Here is a 257-nt window from a genome sequence, read left to right on the forward strand (position 1 = left end):
CGGCGGTAAAACCATCACCCACCTCCAAAACCATCCCAGATGCACCCAACCCGTCAGGGGCACCTCCGTGCCCCTCTCTGCATGGAAATGGGTCAAAACCCCTGAAAATTTGGAGCAGGATCTTGCTCCACAAGCATCCAACCCTTCTGGTGCTCCTTCATTTCCATCCCCAAGCCCCTCTCTGCATGGAAATTGGCCAAAACCCTAGGCTGGGGCAAGGCGTTGCTCCAAGCAGGGCTTGAGTTTGCAAAAAAGGG

Source organism: Cariama cristata, unplaced genomic scaffold, assembly GCF_000690535.1.
Source record: "Cariama cristata isolate BGI_N322 unplaced genomic scaffold, ASM69053v1 scaffold8352, whole genome shotgun sequence".
NCBI classification, from domain to species: domain Eukaryota; kingdom Metazoa; phylum Chordata; class Aves; order Cariamiformes; family Cariamidae; genus Cariama; species Cariama cristata.